This window comes from Trachypithecus francoisi, unplaced genomic scaffold (assembly GCF_009764315.1).
Source record: "Trachypithecus francoisi isolate TF-2019V2 unplaced genomic scaffold, Tfra_2.0 Lachesis_group13, whole genome shotgun sequence".
NCBI lineage: Eukaryota > Metazoa > Chordata > Mammalia > Primates > Cercopithecidae > Trachypithecus > Trachypithecus francoisi.
In genome coordinates this window covers 14,565,436-14,589,026 of record NW_022681458.1, presented here as the reverse complement: position 1 = coordinate 14,589,026, position 23,591 = coordinate 14,565,436, and the positions used below count along the sequence as shown (strand labels likewise).

Below are 23,591 nucleotides of genomic sequence, written 5' to 3'. Positions count from 1 at the left end.
TGCACACAGTTCATTTGTTTATTGTCTGTGGCTGCTTTGCCACCTTTTTTTTTTTTTTTTTTTTCTGAGATGGAGTCTCACTCTGTCTCCCAGGCTGGAGTGCAGTGGCGCAATCTCGGCTCACTGCAACCTCTGTCTCCCAGGTTCAAGCAATTCTCCTGCCTCAGCCTCCCGAGTAGCTGGGACGACAGGCATGTGCCACCATGCCTGGCTAATTTTTTTGTATTTTTAGTAGAGATGGGGTTTCACCATGTTGGTCAGGCTGGTCTCGGACTCCTGCCCTCAAGTGATCCGCCCACCTTGGCTTCCCAAAGTGCTGGGATTACAGGTAGGAGCAACTGTGCCCAGCCTGCCACCCTTTTGAGTAAAGGTAGAGAACACGTGACCTACAAAGTCTGAAATATTTATTACCTGGTCCTTCGTAGAAAACATTTGCTGGCTCCTGACCTAAACAAACGAACAAACAAATACACACTTTTTTCACAGTTGCCTGACTGTGGTGCTCAAACCAAATAATCTAAATGTGTCTGAAGCCTCTCTGAAATTACATAGTAAAGATTAAATAATTTCAGGCCTTATTTTTGTAAAATATTAATGAAGGGTATTTTGGGTAACTCTAAATTAACCAGAATATTAAAATAATCACAGCATGTCATTCTATGATTAATCTGGAAAACAGAAGAATTTCTCAGCTTGTTATATTATTTTTTTAAAAACTTCTTCTTAAATAATGTTTTGAAAATAAATTTACTCCAAAGGGATGCTAGAGAAGTAGTTTAACTTTCTTTTCCACTTCCAGAAAATATGCCAAGTAAAATATGGAACACTGAGCCCAAAGACCAGAAATTTTTAAGTTAAAAGTTGGTTTTAACTGAAAGAAAAGAGAAAATCAACCTTGACGGTATTTTGCGTACAAATCATTAATTCATACTGCATCAAATATCTGCTTCAATACAGGTGTTTATCAGAAAGAAAAGGTTTATTGCTATGTGCAACTTAACTATTTTAAATAGTGAAAACAAGTAACAGAGAGAGGCTAGAAATCTATTTCTTACTGTGAGACTTCTGGAAGCCAGGGATTATAGTGAGCAGCTCTACTTTTTCGCCAGTCCCATTTCCATCCAGCAGGACCATGAATCGTATGTCCTGGCCTCCCGCTCCAGGAGGCTGAGTATGTTATTCCCATTGGCCAATTAGCATAAATCACTTACCCAGCCACAGAGATTGAGTCACAGATGGGCCTGTTGGCCAAGGAAGGCCAATTCAGAATCTTTTGTTGGGGATGGATATTGATATCGATAGCATAACACATTACTATCTTCTGAGCTTTGACTTCTAAAGACCTTATGAGCTTGACATGGCCACTGGTCATTTTCATCACACAAGAGCAATCTGCCTGAGCATGGAGTCAACACAAAAGCAAGCAGAGTAGGGAGAGAGGGAGTGAGATGGCCTCCTGGTGGCCTCTATCTAAGTACCCAGATCAAGGCCACCATGGAAATTAGCCAGCCCCTCTGTTTCCCTTTTATGTGACTCACTGCTTACTTCCACCTTCCACATCGTTTTTGGTAAAGTAGTTTGAATAGTGACTTGTCACTTACAGTTGGAAGAGTCCTGACTAATTCATGGTGTAAAGACAAGTGTATATATAGAGACATTTATTCATCGAACATGTATCTATCCAATGCCTATCATGGACAAAGTCTGAAAACTAGACATTTCCACTAGAGTGATATAAGCGCATAGGGAAGGCTGGTGGGAGAGGATGGAGCTAGGCAGGTGGAGCCTGCTATTCAGAGAATACCGTGGCATGTACTGAATGGCACTATAGTATCAAAGAGGCACATTTTCTCAGGTATTCAACAAAGAATTATTCATATCAATACTCACTCTGTGTTCTTGGCACAGAGGAGACAAAGGATGGAAAAATGAAACATTGCCCCTTCCCTCATGGAGATTACAGGCTCATAAGGAAGGTAGAATTCAATCAAATAACCTCACAGAACTCAGTACAACTGCAATGGAATGGAACAGAATGGAAAAAGGAAAGGAAAAAGGGAAGGGAAGGGAAGAAAAGGGAAGGGAAGGGAAGGGAAGGGAAGGGAAGGGAAGGGAAGGGGAAGGGGAAGCAGAAGTGGAAGGGGAAGGGGAAGGGGAGGTAGGGGAAGGGAGGGGAGGGGAAGGGGAGGTAGGGGAGGGGAGGAGAGGGGAGGGGAGGGAGAAGGGAAGGAAGGAGAGGAAAGGAAGAGTGCAATACTACATTAAAAAAAAAAAAAAAGTGAAAACAGTCATTTGACCTAGTTCTGGAGGTCAGGGAAGATTTGTGAGAATGTGTCCATAGCCATTGGCCAGGAGAAGATGAATGGGAAGAGCTCATGTGAAGGGAAAATGAGTAGCAAGAGTGAAAGAAGGTTGGCATGTCTGGAGCACTGAGAATGTGGGGGGAGTTGAAGGCAGAGGAGTGTCGTCCTCCTGCACTCTAGGTAAAGTGACCTGGGGTAGTTCCCATCCATATCTGCTGTCCCTGGTAATTATTAAGAGGGCCCTTTTACTGAAAAAAAAAAAAAAAAAAAAAAATCCCAGATCAAACATTAAATACTATAGTCCCCTGGATCAAAAACCAAATTAGGCTAACGGCAATGTGGTGAAGTCCTAACAATGTCTGGAGTTCAGTTATTAGTAATGCACCAATGCTAATTTGTTTGTTTTGACAAATGCAATCCTGAGTAATTTAAGATGTTAACTGGGCAAGGGGTATCCAGGAGTCATCTGTACTATAAGTGAAATTTTTCTATAAATCTACAAGTATTCCATTATTATTTATTTAAAAAATAAAACAACACCAGCAACAACAAAAAGGTAGACTGACCGAAGGAAACAAAGTTAAGGAGTTTCGTTTTTATCTTAAGGAGAAGAGAAAGGTACTAAAGAGTTGAAGCATGGTGGAGTGGTGAGGAGGAGGAGGACAGTCCTCAGATCTGTGTTTAAACAAAGCCACTCTAGCTGCAGGTGGGGAGCAAACTGGAGGGTGCCTGAGTGACTACAGCGAAATTGGTCTGGGGCCATGTTAGTAGCTCAAGGAGCGATGACAGTACCTTGGACCAGGAGATGAAGAGAATGGTTAGATACAGGGCCATTTTGAGGATGAAATAAGCAGTAGTTTTTGTGGACTGCATATGGGATGCAGGAGAGGGAGGAGTCAGGAATGAGCCCTAGGTTTCTGTACATTTGTTTATGAGTGGGAGTCTGGGGGGACCACACACAGGACCCTTCTGTGAGCAGGCCATCCAGGAAGGTGAGGAAGGGTCGATGGATCGTGATATGGAGCTGAAGGGTGAGAGGATAGCTACTAAACCCCTGCAAGGACTGGCAAGAGCCAGACAGCACCTCAGTTTAAGCACCAGTGGAACATCCAGCAGATTATCAAGACATCGTGTCAGGCTCCTCACAGCAAAGGGAGGGCCCAATGGAATCACATCCAAGTCCTGCTCCTCAAATGGGAACCCAAAGCCATGATAGCATTTGCCACTATAGAAACAGGGTTCAGTGTGGTGATGAGTCCTGCTCTGTGAACCTCCATCCAGCCTCAGCCTACATGTCCAGCATGGAGTGGGGCAGACCTACAAGGAGGAAAGAGCTTCTGTGAAGAGAGGCATTGCCTGGGGGTGAGGGACTTTGAAGGCCCCCAGACCTCTAGGGTAAGACCTCAGAACAGCACCTGGCACATAGTAGACACTCAATATCAGTTGAGGGAAAGAAGGAATGAATGAAAGACATTGAGCATTGATCCCCTCAACTGTGAAATCAGTCCAATAATATATCACTGATAGTGCTGAAAAAGGCTGAAATTAGTTGGCAGTGTTGTCTGCAGGGCTGAGCTCGAGAAAAACACTAAAGAAGCTATAGCCATGAAGGGATGAAGGCCTGGGAAAAAAATATACATCATTTATGTTTATTTATCTGCAGTGACCAGGACATGGTCTTTAATTAGCAATCTAATTATGTATTGGTACATTAAAAACATACACATGGGGCATGAGCATTTTATTCCTTGCAGACAAGGCCACAAGTATATTATTCACAATTGCATCTCAGGCAATGCAATCCACTATATGTTTAACAAATAAGTGACACAGATTTTGTTTATTTAATTCCTCTTGTGCAGCCAACAGAGTATGTCTCTTTAGGAAGGTGACCTCTGTAGCTCTTTTCTTCCTCCCATCCCTTGGCTGGTGTTATGTTTTTCTCTCCAATTATAGTGAAACTAAGTGGAAAGTATTGGTTCTCTCTGTCCCTGAAAGGAATTCACTTACTTCACTGTAATGGTCTACCAGTGACCAAGCTGTGCCTCATAAGTGCCACAGCTTCCCCCAAGCCCTGGGAATGAATGAATTACCCTTGGGGTGAGTTGTGCAAGAAGAAAAGCCTGCCTGTTCCGGGAATAGCCTCCACATCCAGGAGAAGTGACAGCACCTGTTGGTGACTCTCAGAGAGTTGGCTGGGATGGCAAGGCAGACTGAGAGGCATAAATTCTGAGGCTGGTTTTTGAGCCTGTTAAGCTCCTGAAGGGGAAGCCCAGTGGATGGAACGGGTTGTGATTTGTTGCTGCCTGGTCAGAATATGAGTTGGGTTCCCTGGAAGCTGCAACCCTGCTTAATTTACCTGTCAAATAGCCTGATGGATTTGCCCATAGAGTTTTTAAATAGAAGATAAAGCTCTTCACTCTGTGAGGCTTTCCTCTTCAGTGGGGAACATATCCATCACTTGCGTGGATCAATGTGGCTAATTCAGGGCTCTTCAGCCCCATCCTGTTGAGCACTCTATCTCCACTCTGTAAATATAATTATTTGGAATGGAATTTAAAAGGTTGCCCATTGTGTGCTCAATTTATTTTCCAGTGAAGGCTCCAAGAAGCCAGGTCACCAGTTGCCGCTAGCTGGTGCTCTGCTAGCGTGCCCCGTGGCAGTAGCTGAGTGCCACCCAATGACACTGGCCAGACTCAGGGACCCAGCAGAGCTCAGGGAGCAAGGAGAGCTCACACAGGTAGAGTGCTCAGCCCTACATCATGACTGTTCACTAATTCTCAGCCTTCTTTGGCCCACTTCCCTAAAAGTTCTATGCACCATTCCTGTCCTTTCACTAGAAAACATGTTTTTGGGGTAGGGATTTAAGAAATAGACAATTCTTGTAGATACCTGATCTCCTCTGTCCTTCCACATAAGAGATAAGGAAGAAGAAACATGGAATTCTAGGTTCAGGGTGCCCATTAATCTGTAACACTTGGACTATGCCTTTCAACAAAAACTGAAGAATCTAATATAAAGTCACTAAGAAATACAAATAAGTCTGTTGGATTCATTCTACAGCAACTGTTAAGTACTAATGTAAATTTACATAACATCATCTTGATCTTTTCTTTGCCAGCAATAATGTATAATTCTATTCATCTCAACAAAGTGAATTGAATACAGAAATTTTCCCATTTAATGAAATATTAATTTTGCCTCTTTTAAAAACTGCCCATTTTTTTCAATGACAGAAATGGATAATTCAGTTTCTTCTGATGGAAAAAAATATTAAGAACAAAATACTTATGTTCATACAGTCAGTGTGTAATTGTTTTTAAACATCTACATTGATATGAAATAAATAATTTTAAGAGGATAAAAAATACAAAGCACTTTTTAATCCTCTTTAAGCAATACATAAGTAGATTAAGAGGTTTCCTGAAAACAGTTTACATTTTAAAATTTGTAACAATTAAAAATATGCTCCAAAGCATAAACACATGTTTTTAATCAACATTCTTAATCTTAGTAATGAACTAAGACAGAATTTTTCTTTTTTTCATTTTTTTACCATGATTCCAATATTACAAGTCATAAAGGAAAGATTGAGTAGAGTAAAATGAAAAGCTTTGTAGGAAAGGAAAGAAAAAAATACAGAAAGTCAAAAATCAAATGACACCCTAGAAAAGCACTGGCTACTTAAGACAGAGTATTGCTATCTTTAATATACAATTAATTCTTACATGTCAGTAAGAAAAGAAATCTAGCTAGCAATCACAATATAAAAATAGCATAGGAAGTTGTAGAGGCAATTCACCAAGGAAGTGCAAATAGCCAACACATTCTGAAAATATGCTCACTAATAATAAAGAAAGCTAAAATTCAGATTTGCAAAAATGTAAAGAATTAGTATGCATTAGAAAACAGAATTAGCACACATGTGAAGGATTGGTCACGTTCATGAATGGCTGATACATATCTCAATTTGGTTTGTTTCTGGAGAGCACTTTAGGAAACTGAATAAAAACTTTTACCTACCTACATTGTCACAGAAATTTCATTTGTAGGAATCTGCCCTTTAAAAAATACTTAGGCAAATAATAGTCAAGGTTCTCCAGTGAGGTATTGTTGAGTACATTGTGAAAAACAGCATAAATGTCCATTAATAGTGATTTGATTAGTTATGATACTATATGATACACAGGGATATATGCAGTCATTTAAAATGTCATTAATCTATAGGTATTGAAACAGATATTTCTTTAAGGTTGCAATGCACAAAAAAACTATTAAGAAACAGCATGTGTTACTTATGGTTTCAGAAATTAAAAACGTGACTTATCAAAAAAATCCAAAAATTATTTTAAAAAAATATTTAAGGGAAATACTATAACCCAACAGATTTGAGTTTCTATTATGCCCCAACCTCAAACAAATATACATAGTTATTGGCATATTCAATTTGTATTTATTTCTTAAGTACCTTATTTAAAAGATATTTACTTATCCTTTTGGCAGGGACAGATTTTTAAAGGAGATTTTGGTTTATAACTTGTTTGTAATGATATTAAGTTTTTATTTCTAAGGGCACTGCAAATGACAGGCCTGTGCTTTCCACTTGAGATTGACGCTGCTGACCTCTCCAGTAAGTTTCACCCTCAGGGAAGTGAAATCACCATGGATGCTATTTTTTTCACTTGTGAACTAATGTTGATTCACTTATATTTTCTTAAATGCATGCATGCATACATGTATAAATAATTAAACAGAGTCAATAGGATTTAATCAGGGGATACATTTCCCCTATAGTGACTAAAATAGAGTAAGGACTTGGTCTGTAAGGACAATGTTCAAAAAGAGTGGCTGGTACATGCTTTTGCTTTGAAGATGAGTGGGCCTAAAAGCAATGATACCCCAGTATCAACAAGCATATTCACAACCTAGATGGTGATCTATCTCATCGTCCATTAAAGAACCGAAGGTCCTCAGAGAAATGGCTGACTCTAGGACTGGAGCAAGGAATATATATGACAAACCTGGAACATTTTGTTGTGCCAGAAAGTAAGAAAGTGTTAAACATGCCAACACGCACTCATGCACAATGGCTGCATATCTCAAAGGGATACAGAAGACAACTGAAAGAACTCCCAATAGCCAAAGCTGGAACAATTTGAACAACAAATAAATACCATAGTATTGGATTATAACGCAAAGTATAATATATATAGGGGTGAGTCCATACTGATGTAAATATATGACTAAATAAATAGGAGAAAAGAGACAATCTCCTATGCAAAGGAATTTCAAACAAGTTAGGTAGATACTCTGTACTCAAGGAGAAGAAGCATAACTCCCCACTCTACCAGTGTGAGCTGATTACAATGCCATGTTTTTGAAAAAATACAGCTTAGAAAGTAAAAACAACAAAATAAAGAGTAATTTTACAGTGGAGAAATCTGACACACACTACCTCAGCCAGGTGATCAAGGACAACATAAGCCATGATAAGTCATGTTGATAGGGTGTGTCCTTGGTAGGATGAGATGAGATGGAACTTTGCCTCTGTGGTTTTCACTCTGTAAGCATATTATCGCAGCCTGATTTTGAGAAAAAACATCGGACAAATCCCAATGGTGAGACACTCTACAAAACCACCCACCAGTATATGCCTCAAAATTCTCAAGGACATCAAAAATCGGGAGAGTCTGAGACGTATTCATAGTCAAGAAGAACCCAGGGAGGCGAAGATGAAATGTAATGTGGTGTCTTATAGCAGATCCCAGAACAGAAAAAAAAGAGCCTTGGTAAAAATTGACAAATCTGAATAAAGTATAGACGTTTTGGTTAATAATGACGTAAAAATATTTGCTCATTGGTTGTGATAAATATATCATATTAATTTAAGATGTTAAATTAGGGGAAATTGGTGTAGGGCCTATGAGAACTCTGTGTACTATCTTTGCAACTTTTCTGTAAATGTAACATTATTCTTAAAAAATTATTTTTTTTATTAAGAAACAGCATGTATTGCTTTTGGTTCCAGAAATTAAAAAGCAGGCAACTTACCAAAAAATTCAAAAATTATTAAAAAAACATTTAGGGGAAATACCACACACAGTCCAACTGATTTTAATTTCTATTATGTCCCAAACTCAAACATATGTGCATAGTTATTTGCATATTCAATTTCTATTCATTTCTTAAATACCTTATTTTAAAGATATTTACTTATCTTTTTGACAGGGACATATTTTTAAATATTTTTATTTACATCTTGTTTGTAATGATACTTAGTTTGTATTTTTAAGGACACTGCAAATGACTGCCTAAATTAAGTTTATCTTGACCACTTTAAAAAATAACTACACTGACCACTCTTTTAAAAATTGTTATTTTTTTTTAAATTATTATATTTTAAAGAGTAGTCAGGGTAGTTATTTTTTATAGAGTATTTTAAACAGTTGTTTTAAAAGTGTTATTTTTTAAAGAGTGGTCAGGGTAGACTTCATTTAAGCATTCATATTGAGCAGAGATGTAAAAACAGTAAGGAAGACAGTCATGTGGACATCTAGGGACAGCCTGTGTAAAGGCAGTATGTGACTGACTCTTTTAAGGGGGAACAGAGAGACTAGTGTCCTAGCAGTGGTCAGGGTTGGGGAGCTGGGGAGGGTAGTGAGAAAAGAGGTCAGAGAGGACAGAGGGCAGTGGGGGGTAGCATATATAGGACCCACAGCATATATAGACCCACAAGCCATTTCAATGCCTTTGACTGAGTAAGAAGAGTGGCCACTTGAAGCTTTCAAGCAGAGGAACAGAACCCAACTCCTTTTGGAAAGATTCACTCTGGCTGATGTGACCGCAAGAGGCAAGGATGAAATAGGCTGTTTCCGTCATTCAGATGAGAGGTGATGGTGACTGGGACCACTTTAACAGTAGAGGTGATAAGAAGCAATTATATTTGATAAAAGCAGTTATATTTCAAAGTTTTTTTGTATAAAATTAGATATAAGGTAAGAGAAAGAGAAGCATCAAAAATAATTCAAAAAACGACCAGGCATGGTGGCTCACACCTGTAATCCCAGCACATTGGGAAGCCAAGGTAGGAGGATCACGTGAGCTCAGGAGTTTGAGATCAGCCTTGGCAACATGGCAAAACCCTGTCTTTACAAAATGCACACACACACACAAATTAGCTGGGTTTGATGGCATCCCTCTGTGGTCCTAGCTACTAGGAGGATCACCTGAGCCTGGGATGTTGAGACTGCAGTAAGCTGAGATCATGCCATTGTACTCCAGCCTGGGTGACAGAGTAAGACCCTGTCTCAAAAAAAAAAAAAAAAAAAAAATCAAGAAACTATGTTTTGTGTTATGCACTTACACCCTAACTTATATCAAAGAATGTTTGGGGATTTGCCATATTTCACAAATCAACATTTAAGTCCCTTTATTAATGCGATGGCAGTTATGCTCTGTCCATTGCTCTACTCCTTGGTTTGGTATTTCCTGCATCCAGTCTTAGGGCTTCTTCCTGCATGGTATGTTTTGTCCTATTGTTTAGCCTTGAGGCTCCAGTAAAGCAACAAGTGGGCTGAAAGCAACTTTCCCAGAAAGGACAAAGCTTTGGGGCGCAAGAGAGATCTTCTTAGTGGGAAACGGCTCCTAGGAGAGGAAAGTACTACGATGCAAAAAACATGTGTTTTCTACTTTTTCTGAATAAAACAAGAACCTACACATTATAATTTTAAATGCAGAAATACATGTAAATGTAATTTCAGTAAACCATGCATTTATCCATTGAACCCTCAATTCAGACTAGTGACTCCCATTCTTGTCTTAATGACCATACTAGGAAATTTTCTTTCATTATTATTAAGTAATTGAACTTGCATTTTTAAAAGTATTATTTTCATTTTAAAAATGAAGAAAATATTTTAAGTTACACAAATAGACGCTGCTATATGGACAAAACTTCCAATTCTCCTGAAATTGAACAATAAGCATGTATTTGGCACTGCCATATTATAGTTTAAAATATTCACTGACCACATGAAAAATGAAAGTCTGAAGGTGACATGCAAGTGACCTAAGGTAACAGTATAAAAGTAGACCGCACAAAGGGAAGCTGCACAGAAGCTGAGGAAAGACTATGTGAAGCTGGAGAGAAGTTCGTCTTTGGTAATGCCAGGTGAATTTTAGCTCCTGGCATTTTTACCTCCCCCTCGGATGGGCCTGACAAATTCATGCTTCCAGGAACATTTTAATACTGGACACCTTTGTGCAAATAAATCAATTTAAATTGTTTATGTAGATGTCATGTTTTGAAAATGGACATAATCATATTCAGAATTTAAATCTTTGTAAGGATTCATTGACATTTTATATAAAGTATTTAACGCTATGTCAGATGCATGTTCAACAAATTATTAATTACAATAGCAACTGAACAATTATCAATTACAGTAGCAAGAGAAAAATTATAAATTATAATAACAGTTGATATAATTATCAATAACAAATTATCAATCATTATTATTTGTCATGAAATTTAGAGCACTTTGAGAAGACCCCAAAAGACTGTCATAACATACTTCATAAACAAGAGAAAAATCCTTCTAATAAAACTGTCCTCAATATAAACTACAACCCCTCATTCAGCTATGCAAGGACACGGAGCAATGATATGAGAGACAATTATGTAAATACAGCCACCATCCCTATTTTCCAAAGTCCTGATTTCAGACATAGCCTTCGCTTGTTTCCATATACCATATTTCAGTGCCAAACAGCAGGTCCCAGCTTGCCTCTGACACTCTGAATTAGCATAAAATGTCGTTGTCAAATCATATGTTCCCATTTTTAATTGTCAAAGAATTGTTTGCAATAATATCAAGTTTAATGGCTGCACACCAATCACATCACCTGAAATACCCATATTCCATTTAACACCCCATTGTCTCTGCACTACAGAAGTAGGCTCCAAGAAAGAAAAGAAATCAGCCCACACATCTGAGCTTTCAGTCCAAAGGCAGAGAAGCCGTGCAGAGTAAGCAGGAAATGCAGGGTGCTACTCGCAGCCTAGAGCAATCAATGCAAATCTATGCCACCGTTAGAAGGTGTTTTAATTCCAATAATAGACATCCTGTGACTGATGAATCTTTCACAGCTGTTTTCTATGTAGCTGCTTAATTCAAGCCTGCTGGCAGAGGTGGATGCTCACTTCAGCAAGTTGCCGACCCCAGAGTATCCTGTTTGGCTGCCAGCAGATTGAAAGGAGTGGCTAGGCCATAAGTTGGGGCCTAAGAGTTGGTGTGAAGTCAGTGCATAACGTGATGTGTCAAATTCCATCAGCTTCCTAATAACACCAACACACCGACAAATACAGCACTAGGTGGTGGCTGATTCCATGGTCATTTCTGTCTTTGTCTTTCACGTGGTCACCTAGAAATGCTTCCCCAGTGATCAAGCTTAATCCTATGGAAAGGCTTTGTCAAGAACCTCAAACTACCCACCCTTAGATAATATCATAACCACATCATAACATAATATCATAACCAGTCATCAGAGATGACTGTGGTTGGCACGCAAATTTATTGGAGTATTGTCCTGTACTCCAGGTAGGAAAAAAGGTTGACACAGCCATTCTGAAAAACAAATTTGAAAATACATACGCCTCAAAACTCAGAAATCCTCATGCTTGCCATTTACTCTAGAGAAAACACAGCACAAATTAACAGGAAACATGTACACAGTTGCTTGTTAGAGTATTGTTCATGCTGTAAAACTTATAGTAACAAAAATTGGGAAACAATCTAAATGCTGGGTAGTGGAGGAATAATAAAATTGTGATATAACTGTGCCATGGAATACTATACTGCAGTGAAAAGAAACAAGGTACATTTGTCACTATAAATGTCAAAAACATAAGGGTAAATGATTTGAAAAAGGTGCAGTATGTATAGTTCATACCAAATAATGTGTTTTTGTGAATTCTAAAATTATACACTAAGCAATACTTTATATGTTTTGGAATATATGTATATTAAGTCCTCGATAGGAGATAGATAGTTAAATGTTCAGATTAGGTGCTAATGCACAGAAAGAGGTGGAAACCGGAAAAAGAGACAAAAGGAGAGAACAGCAGCCATGGAGTTATTATTTGAACAGAAATGACGTTGTGTTGGTATCAGGGAAGATGATTGACTGAGTCAGTTTGATTCTGTGTACCTAAGGTCCTGCATGGAGACAAGAAGTTAAGGAATGTCTTGTGAGGAGTGTGGCTTTAAGGACAAATGCAGTACAAGAAACTTGAGCTCTGCCTCAGCTCTTCCAACCAACCTCCCCTCCTGTGCCTGCTGCAGTCTGTCCTCAGAAAAGGGAGCTGGAGGCTCAGACGTCATACACGGTTTAGGCATTGGCCTCTGTATGGACACTGACGACAAGGACTCCAGTTTCGAGAACATTTTGGTGACACTGTCACCCTGTGCTGCAAGCACATCCAAACCGTCCACTCACTGTCAACCCTGCCAACACTGAAGATGTTTCAGAGACTATTAGACTGGACCCAGGCATGTACTAATCCATCATGCCATCATGTCCTCTGTAATGCTCTTCTCTTTGGCTCTGAGACCAGACTGGCTAACACGGCAAAACCCCTTCTCTACAAAAAATACAAAAATAAGCCAGGTGTAGTGGCATGGACTTGTAATCCCAGCTACTTGGGAGGCTGAGAAGTGAGAATCGCTTTAACCCGGGAGACACAGGTTGCAGTGAGCCGAGATCACACCACTGCACTCCAACCTGGGCAACAGAGTGAGACTCTGTCTCAATAAATAAATAAATAAATAAATAACCCAGGCATGGTGGTTCATGCCTTTAATCCCAGCACTTTAGGAGGCCGAGGCAGGTGGATTACCTGAGATCAGGAGTTCGAGACCAGCCTGGCCAACATGGTGAAACCCCGTCTCTACTAAAAATACAAAAATTAGCTCAGCATGGTGGTGGACACGTATAATCCCAGCTACTTGGGAGACTGAGGCAGGAGAATTGCTTGAACCTGGGAGGCGGAGGTTGCAGTGAGCTGAGATTGCGTCATTGCACTATAGCCTGGGGAACAAGAGCCAAACTCTGTCTCAAAATAAATAAAATAAAATAAATAAAAGGAAACAAAGGTGTCTCAATTTGCTTCCATTGACCTAATAACAGAAATATTTCTAAAAACAACCAGAGTGGTTTAGCAGCTGTCTTTATTCACCTTTTCAGCAATGCAGACTAAATGCAGCTGACATTCATGTTGAAATAATTTGAGTATAAATTACTTTCAAATATTTCTTTCTTAAAATAGAGAAGGGTCTGTCCTTCATATTTGAAGATGACATTCATTCTGGTTATCCATAAGGCAGTGTGGTAAAATGGGTTTGTAACACTTATTTTAGTTTTCTTGGAATGTCTTTAACAGTTAAGTTCTTGTAAAAGATAAAATGGATTTAACTCTAGGCCCTATAATGGAAATTTATTTGCCTCCAAGCTAAGTTTATAAAGTGGAACAGTAATAGTACTAAATGAAAAAACTCATGGAGAAACTCCATAGAAAGGACAGAAAATTCCAAAAAGTAACCCCTGGTCTATAGCTTCTGTGTGTTTCTTTTTGGGGGACTGGGGTGCAGCTCTTCCATTTTACTTCATGCATTAGGCAAATCACTCAGTTGTAATTTTTCAGAACTGTGTGGTTCTTATGCAGAGGCATCTCTTACAGCTGCAAGGATACTTCTAAAAGCTTGGCTGCCCTCTGATTATCTACCCTTAGTCAGCCTGCTCTCTTTTAACCATTCTATGGCTACCAACTTATTGGATCATTTCCTAAAATAAAGCCAAGGGGATCTCTGCAGTAACTAGATTCGTAGAAAGAGTTTTCCAACAGTGGAAACTCTTGGTTCATCCCTTTGGCTGCTTTTGTTTCAGACAGTGTGCAAGGAACTTCATCGACCAATCTCTATTACAACCACATGGTCAGTTCCCTGACCAAAGGCAACTGGAATCTTTTTCCTTCTTCTAGGCTATTCAAATCTTGATGGTCTAAAATTGTCTACGTATAAGAAGAGAATTAAGGCAGGAAAAGCTGAAGGAGAAAGGCAGACTTGGCCATAAAAGAGGCTCATCCACAGTTTCTTGTGGGAAGACAAGAGTCTGTTGGAAACCAAAGTAGAATCTCTGCACATCTGCACCAAGACAAACCTTCTGAGAAATGGAGAGATCAGCTCTGCTTATTAAAATAATAATAATTATAATGTCTGTTTAACCATTAATTCTGAATAGTGTTCAAATCACTGGTTCTGAATAGTCATCAAATTAACAAAGTATTATACAAGTTAACACTAATTCAATTGTCTTGAGAGGCATTAAATTGATTTCAGCAGTAAGTAGAAGGGTAGGGATATTTTATGACAAAAGTATGAAAAGAGGAGAGTCCCAGGAGTACTGAAAACAACAATAAAATGTTCTCAATTTTGCCCTACAAAATCCTACTTAAAATAGCTTTAGGGGTTCACTACATTCTCTATTCTCCTTGAGCAACGTTTGGGCAACTTTTCCCATTGGCCATCAGCAAACACGTGGAGGCGTGTTTGCGCAGTCTAAAATGATGATCCATACAGATTCAGGAACTCCCTAATTATTTCCAGTTAGGCCCAGAAAAGTGACAGATTCCTGAGATGGGCCATAGCTCATATTGTTCTAGGGCTTAGTTTTTTTTAACTTTCCCAAACAAAGAAATGGCTATAATTCTGTGTATACTACAGAACTTCTCCATCTGCCATATCTAGGACAGCCATATTATCTGATAATATTAATGTTTGTTAATGCATTAATTGTTAACAACATTTAATCATTTAAATAAAGGTGACTTTGTAACTCAGGAATGGAAAACCAAACATCACATGTTCTCACTGACATGTGGGAGCTACGCTATGAGAACGCAAAGGCATAAGAATGATACAGTGGACTTTGGGGACTTGGGGGTGAAGATTGGAAGGGGGAGGTGAGGGATAAAAGACAACATATATGGTGCAGTGTATACTGATCAGGTTGCACCAGGATCTCCCAAACCACCATTAAAGAATTTACTCATGTAACCAAATACCACCTGTACCCCCAATAACTTATGGAAAAAATTAAAAACAAATGAGGGTGGCATTGAATTATTGAATGAATATAATTCCCCAACACATTTTAAGGAGGTGGGAGGGTGCTAAGCACAGGGCATTTTGCAAGCATTGTAATAAGTTAGGAGAGGCAAATTCTACATCTAATAAAGATGAGGGATTTGTAAAATTTGAGAAATATTTGAGAGCAGGAGATTACATTTAGGGAAATCTGAGTGCTTTACAGAAGGAAAGATGAAACAAGACAAAAAGAACCCAGGAACGAAAAAAAAGAAAAGGCCACTATATGAACTTTACTAAGTTCTAAATTTTTTTATGAGACAACTCACTCCTCTGCTTCTCCTAGCAGATCTTCAGTAGATTCTACGCTAACCAATGCTTGCTTCTCTCTTACTAGAATGGGGGAGAACATAGACAGATAGTTTCAAGAGGATGATAAAGGGACAACTGACATCTGGGTCACCTATCGTGTGTTTCAGTAGCTTCCGCCATACACCATGTATGATATTAAGCCAATTCTCCAATAGATACGCCATTAAGAGCCGAATCCCTTTTTCTCATTCATTATCTTATATTATCTACATTGGTCAACTCTTACATATTCACTCAACAAACATCCATTGAACACTAACTTTTTAGGCGATACTTAGCTAGATCTTTGAGAAAGTCAGAGTTGAATCGACATTTATCTTGCCTTTGAAAGGAAAACAATCCAACAGGAACAGTGAGACCCAGGCACTGGTAACTATAATACAGCGTAGAAATTGAGAGATGCTGTAAGAATGGAAGATTAAAGCATTTAATCAAAGGGAAAGGAGTTAAGAAAGAATGTGTAGAGGATTTAGGATTTCAGTTGATTCTGAGAGTAGATTTAAAAGTAATCAAAATCAATGAGTCAGATGTTTCCAACAAAACAGTGATCTGCAATTCAGAATTTTGTTGTGCTGATGGTTACTGCAATAAAATGTTTCACCCCCTTGCAAAGGTTCATAGTCCAAAGGTATATGATTTGGATAGGAGAACAAATCCATTATGTGATTCATACTCTACCTATAGCAACCAAATGCGACACGAAGAATAACAACAACAAAAAAAAAACCCTGTACTTGGGAGACATTAAACATACATGTTTTATTAGTCCATTTCTACACTGCTATAAAGAACTACCCAAGACTGGGTAATTTATAAAGTAAAAATGTTTAATTGACTCACAGTTCTGCAGGCATAACAGGAAGCATGACTGGGAGCCTTCGGGAAACTTACAGTCATGGCAGAAGCAAAGGGGAAGTCAGCAGTTCTTACCACGGTGGATCTCTTCTTACTAGAGAAAGAGAGAGCAAACTGGGAAGTGCCACACACTTTTAAAAAAAAAACACAGCTCATGAGAACTCACTCGTTATCACGAAAACAGCAAGAGGGAAGTTTGCCACTTGACCCAATCACCTACCACCAGGCCCCACCCCTGACACATGGGGATTACAATTCCAGGTGAGATTTGGGGGGAGCCAAATCTCATTCCAGATGAGAGCCAAACCATATCCAATGTACTCTGCAATTCTTTGACATTTTATTATTTCTAAAGAACGCAGGGGGCCGGGCGTGGTGGTTCAAGCCTGCAATCCCAGCACTTTAGGAGGCCAAGGTGGGTGGATCACCTGAGGTCAGGAGTTCGAGATTAGTCTGGCCAACATGGTGAAACCCTGTTTCTACTAAGAATACAAAAAAAAAAAAAAAAAAATTAGCCGGGCGTGGTGGCAGGTGCCTGTAATCCCAGCTACTCCAGAGGCTGAGGCAGGAGAATCGCTTGAACCTGGGAAGCAGAGGTTGCAGTGAGCCGAGATCATGTTACTGCACTCCAGCCTGGGCAACAGAATAAGACTCCGTCTCAAAAAAAGAAAGAATAAAAATACTCATCCTCTATAATTACATAAAATATGTCTCCTCCTTTCAAAACTATGACGTTGCCCTTCCAAAGTGGAAATCAAACTAGGGAACGGAGACTTATAGAAGCTGAAAACTGGTAACTTTAGGATAATAATTCTACTAAAATTTGTTAGTCTATCATTTTAATTATAAAATGATAAAAATAATTAGATTACACAGAAAAAGATAAACTCCGATTTAAAATACAACTGTAATGGGGGAGAAAGCAGTTTTTCTTTAAGAATATTATTCTAGGCACTTACTCAATAGTGTCAATAGTCTTTAGATTCCTTTATCACAGCTTAACCTGGTGCTGCTTTATAGAAGTGTTCATATCTGTAATGAGGCTTGAACCCCAAACACTAACACATTCAACCACAAGCTAAATGCAATTGTTGAATATTAATGAATTTATTGTAGGAGGAGCTACTGAGTTTTCACACATTGTCTTATTCAAAGCTGACTCTATTTCAGCAGAACTCTGCCACCATCTGTCATGATACCAAATATGACTGATCATGAAATAAATAAATGACTGAAAAAATGTGTTCAATTACTTCCTTTTGAGCTTACCATACAGCAAGGGTCAATCCAGGCCAGTGTTAGTCTGCCACTATTTCTAGCTTTCTACGGTTCTCACTGCCACTACACTCCTAATAATTATATATTTCCTAATATCGCTAGACCTAATTTTGTGTTTATGCAAAACAGAAGTGCAGATCCTGCAGAAGTGTCTCACATTATATAAACTGTAGATACATTAGAACTGATTATTAAGTCCTGGTTTCTTTTCCCTCCCCCACCACAAACACACACACACACACACACACACACACACACACACACATCCTAATTACTCACTACATTTGGGCATGCTAAATAAAATAAACAAATGAGTCAAAAAATTTAAGCTCCTTATGCTTCTAGATGGGACCTAGGAGTAATGGGTGCAAGAACGGATAAGCCTGGATCATGGGAATATCGTGCCTGGAGACCTCATATGAGGTCAGTACTTTCGCTGGATTACTTTTAGCTGTCATGTCATGAGCCTTGTCCTATGACATTCCTTTTTTTTTGCCACTCAGATGTTGTTGGGAATATTTTTCATAATAAGTCACAAAGTTCTCCCTGTGAGCAACCACTGGAGAATGTTCTGTTTGTTTTTTTCATTTCCAGTTCCAACAACAGATGTATTTCTCGTAAGTTACTAGCTTTGCTTTTCATCCTATAGGTGACGTGAGTTGTGAAATTCATCATGTTTCCTTTTTTGTATTTACTGCTATGAAACCCAACCCCAGACAAGTCCATGATCCATCTCTTCTGAAAACAGTCTCCCAGATGCCTAGAGCACAAGAATCAAGGGGCCATTCTCAGGATGCCTTGCTAGCCTCAGATTCTGGCCTCACAGCCCAGCAGGTGTGCAGCATGGTGGCTAACTGGCTCTCAGTTCACCTTATTTTTTCTTAGTTCATTATTTCCTCACTTACGTGTATTACTATTTTGTAGACAGTTTTAATATGTCTATCTTCAATCTGAAGAGTATAAGTAGATTGTTTAAAGATACAGAAAACCTAATGCTCATCAACATTTCCCAAATTTTTCTGCTGTATTATTAGGACTTTCAGAGAGATTGTGAGCCTCCACTGGTATCTGTATCATGTTCACAGATTTGTGCACTTGTAAAATTGTTTAGCTAACAAAAAAGTGAGACTGCATATTGCAATGTTTAACCAAGCATGTTTTAGAGCCAGTCTAATGGAGTTCAACTTCCAGCTCTGTCATTTAACAGCTGTGAGACCAAAGGAAAATTACTTAACCTCTCTTGGTTTCCTCATCACATAAAATAAGAATAAAAGTAGTAACCACTTCATAAGGTTATTATGAAGAGTAAATGAATTAGGTGAAAAGATTTAGCATAGTGCCTAGAGGCTGGTAAATAATATAAAAGCATTTACGTCATTGGTGTATCCAATCTAAATTCTTCTTTGTGTTGTATCTGGTACATTTAAAACATCTTCTTAACATTCTTACCTATTATATAAGTATTAAGCATCATTGTTAGTAGTTAAAAAAATGAAAGTAATCTGCACAGAAAGTGAAATAATCCCCCAAATTAAAAAGCAACCTACATAATGGTAGAAAAATATTTGCAAACCATGTATGGTAATTATCCAAAATATAAAAGGTTTTGGATAAAAGGTTATTATCCAAAATATACAACGAATTCAATAGCAAGAAAACAACTCAATTTTTTAAATGAGCAAAGAACTCGAATAGACATTTTTCCAAAGAAGACACACAAATGGCCAACAGGCATACAAAGAGGTGCTCATCACCATGAATCATCAGAGAAATGAAAACCAAAACCACAATGAGATATCACCTCACACCTGTTAGGACGGTTTTTAACAAAAGAAAAAGAGATAATGAGTGTTGGTGAGAGTACAGAGAAACGGGAACCTTGTACACAGTTGGTGAAATGTAACTTGGTAAAGCCATTGTGGAAAACAGTATGGAGGTTTCTCAAAAAACTAAAAATAGAACTACTCCAGCAATCCCACTTCTGGGTATATATCTAAAGGAAATAAAATCAGCATTTTTGAAGTTATTTTAAATTATAAGATGTTATCTTTTATATAAATGTTACCATATTATATAAGTTTATATTTATAATTTATAATTTCATAATATATTAAAATATCTTTTATATAATCATTTGATATGATAAAAAGATATTTTATCATGTAAAATCAGCATCTATACCACCATGTTCATTGCAGCATTATTCACAGTAACCAAGATGTGTAAACAACCCAGCGCCGATCAATGGATAAAGAAATTGTCATATATCAAGAGGTGAATTTTTTGTCTTCACCTCTTGGCATAATGCTATTTAAAAGGCTTGTATTTTCTCTTTATACAATTTTCACCTTTACTTTCAAAGTATTTTGTTGTAGTTGGCTATTGCAGAGAGCGCACTGTCCTATCATTTGTAAACCTGGCCTGCTTTCTACGTTCATGGTATGGAAATGATGTGATTCTTTGTACAGTTTTATGCTGATGTTCCTCGTAATGCAGCAGAGGCTATTTTGCCTTCCCTCTTCTTTCTCAGTCATTTTGTAAACTCCATACTTATGAAGTGATTGCTTGAGAAAACAACATATAAACATAGAATAGAGTAGACTGATCAAGATGGTTTACAATTTCTTTTTTTAAACTGGGTTATTTATTAGGTATTTCTGAACCAGTTGGCAGAGAAATTCACAGTACTTAATGTTCATATTTTGAGTAAAGGAAGCTAAAACCATATTTGCTTTTTGATACTACATGCATTAGCAAAAGGTTATGTAAGTTTGTGAAGTAATATTTAACGTCTCAAAAAATAATCTTGCATGTTCCATAGTTTTGTATTAAATCAGTCATGTCATAGTCACTACATCAAGTACAAATAGGTCATTTACTTGTTTGCAGTAGTAGAGTAACAAATTCTCCCTCACAGCTTCAGACGGTATCTATAGACTTACAGTTCAAATACAATACCTGAATATCCCAAGTAGTTCTCCCTAAACCCAGTTGAGCACAGAAGAGAGGTAACAGGGAGGTGCAGTGTGTGGAAGCTGCAAACAAGTAGGCCAAAATGAACGTAATCTACACAGGTAATTAAATAACCGACACAAAAAAGAAACCTGAAGAATGGGAGAAAATATTTTCAAACCATGTATCTGATAAAGGATTATTATCCAAAATATATAAGGAACTCAACATCAAGAAAACAAATAAGCCAATTTTTTAAATGGGCAAAGACCCTGATTAGATAGAATTTGCATCTTGCATTGGTAATATAGCAGAGCCCTATTAGTTTAGTGGTTAGGTATGAGGATAGGAAACATTTTCTGTAATCATATGAAAAAGCTGAACCAACTTAAAGTTAACATTTTTTTAGACCCAAGAAAAAGGAAATAATAATCACCCAGAGAAGTCTCCACGGCAAAGGCCTAGAGAAAAAGAATTTACCAGAACCTTATTCAAGCCAGGAAGACATCTGTCCCCAACTAGTCCTCTCTAGCTTTCCTGTCTCACTAGGGAAGGGAGCCATGGAAAAATACTTGGGAAGATCACAGCCCAGAGACACAAGTCAAGAAAAATACCAAATCAAGGACACTAGAGAAAGTCAAAACCTCCTGTCCTACAGCTACAGCAAACAATAAACACAGCACAGTTTCCAGCCATATTCACATAAATCCTCACACTAAAGGCCCAGTTATCTCAGTTCCTATTACCCAATGCAAAATGTCCAGCTTCCAAGAAAAAAGGATAAGGCATTCCAAACCAAAAAAAAAAAAGGAAAAATAGTCTTAAGAGGCATAGTAAACAACAGAAACAGACTCAGACATGACACAGATGTTGGACTTATCAGGCAGGGATTTAAAATAATTATAATTAATGCATCAAGGGCTCAATGGGAAAAAAGTAGACAGCAATCAAGAACAGATGAGTAATGTAAGCAAAGAGATAAAACCCTAAGAAAGAAACAAAGGGAAATGTTAGATATTAATTTCTTTGATAAGCACATTAATACTCTAGACATCAGGAGACAGAATTGCTAAGAAATAATCAAAAGCAAATTCTAGAATTTAAAAACAATATGAGAGTAATAAAAAATACCTTTAATGGGCTCATTAATAGACTGAGAAAAGAATCAATGAGCTTGAAGATATATCACTAGAAACTTCCCAAACTGAAATGCGAAGAGAGAAAAGACTAAATAAAACCGAACAGAACATCCAAGAACCCTAGGACAATTTCAAAAGGTGCAATCTGCAAACAATTAAAATACTAGAAGAAGAAAAAAGAATGAAGCATAAATATTGGAGGTGACAATGACCTAGAACATTATAACATTAATGACCAACACCAAACCACAGATTCAGGAAGCAGAGCAAACACCAAGCAGAAAAAAATATCAAAAAACTGACACCTGGCATATACTATGCAAACTGCAGAAAACCAAAAACAGAGAAAAAGTTTGAAGGAACAAGAGGAAAAAAATCTTACCTATAAGGAACAAGGACAAGAACTACAAATGTCCCATAACTCACCCACCATCAAACATACAATTTGAACAGCCCTATAGCTATTAAGAAAATTTAACTCATAATTTTAAAACTCCTAAAAATGGAATCTCCAGACTCGAGTTTCAGTGGAGTTTTATCAAAGGTTAAAAGGAGAATGAACACCAATTCTACATAATCTCTTCTAGAAAATAAAAAAGAAGTGAACACTTTCCAATTAATTTTAGGAAGTTAGCATTACTTTGATACCCAAAACAGAAAAACATAGTACAAAAAATGAAAACTACACACCAACATGTCTCATAAATGTAGATATAAAAATCCTTAACAAAATACTATCAAACAGAACTCATCAATATATAAAAGTAATTATACACGATAACAAAGTAGGATTTATTTCAGATAATTTAAGCTTGTTCAACACTGGAAAATCAACCATTGTAGTTTACCTCATCAACAAGCTAAAAAAGAAAAGATCATAACATCAATTAATACGAAAACAGCATCTAACAAAATCCAACCTTCATTCATATTGTAAAACTTCTCAGCAACCTAAGAACAGAGGAGAATTTCCTCAACTTAAAAAAAGGATTTGTTTGAAAAACACAAATCCCTATAGAAGACATCATACATATAATGAGAAACTAGACATTTTCTTCCTAAGGAGGGAAAGAAATTAGGCAAGAATGGGGTTTGGATCATGATCCCAAAAGACACACTCCCAAACTCCATACTCTAATGTTGAAATCTTCCCTAAAGATCAAAACCTCTAAAGCCCAAATCCCTGTAGTCTAAAATCCCTACCATGTAAAATCCCCAAAACCACAATCCCAAAAGATTAAAATCCCAAATGTTGAAATCTTAAAATCTGGATTCTGGGGGAAGATTAGTATGTTTTCAGCGGTATACACAATTAGTTGCTGAATGTTAGGCACAACTATTACTTTGTTGTTGTCTTTATTTGCCAATTAAGTATAATTTAAGGAGATGTATGTGGATGACAAGTTGACAGTAGGTAGATTTGTGAACTTAATTTTAGGTGTCAACTAGAATGGATAAAGAAACACCTAGAAACCGAATAAAGCATTATTTTGGGTGTGACTGTGAGGGTGTTCCCAGGAAAGATTAGTATGTGAGACTGGGTAAACTAA

The 23,591-nt window shown here is 37.8% G+C and overlaps 1 long non-coding RNA gene across 1 annotated transcript in view; it reads right to left on the bottom strand.

Moving 5' to 3' along the window:
• The window catches only part of LOC117094440, a 561,524-nt gene that overhangs the window by 513,564 nt on the left and 24,369 nt on the right, over positions 1-23,591 (bottom strand). The window contains exon 2 of the long non-coding RNA XR_004441547.1: positions 16,658-16,766. This is a non-coding gene — a long non-coding RNA (uncharacterized LOC117094440). The remainder of the gene's footprint in view (positions 1-16,657; positions 16,767-23,591) is intronic.